Below are 297 nucleotides of genomic sequence, written 5' to 3'. Positions count from 1 at the left end.
AGCCACCGGAATACACGTGTTACCCAAAGAGTAGTAATAGAAAATGGTCACTTTTACATCTCACAGAAAACGGTAATTTTCAATGGTAAATAGCACTAACTTCGCTATTTTCCGCAATATCCCTCTCAGTTGGCGAGTTTTCAGAGCGACTAAAAAAATACTAAATAATTTAAAGGATACTGGACACAGCGTCATTTATCGGCCTTAGCGATATTTTTTTGATAAGGTTACATAATAACTGAGTGACATAACGGAATGGTCTAGCTAACTACACTGATAGTTACATGCAGGTAAGTA

General features: G+C 36.7%; 1 protein-coding gene across 1 annotated transcript in view; it reads right to left on the bottom strand.

Moving 5' to 3' along the window:
* Positions 1–297, bottom strand: part of LOC119591111 — a 60,308-nt gene that overhangs the window by 2,006 nt on the left and 58,005 nt on the right. The gene's annotated exons all lie outside the window — the stretch shown is intronic.

The sequence above is a fragment of the Penaeus monodon genome, chromosome 28 (assembly GCF_015228065.2).
Source record: "Penaeus monodon isolate SGIC_2016 chromosome 28, NSTDA_Pmon_1, whole genome shotgun sequence".
NCBI lineage: Eukaryota > Metazoa > Arthropoda > Malacostraca > Decapoda > Penaeidae > Penaeus > Penaeus monodon.
This window is presented reverse-complemented; position numbering and strand designations above follow the sequence as displayed.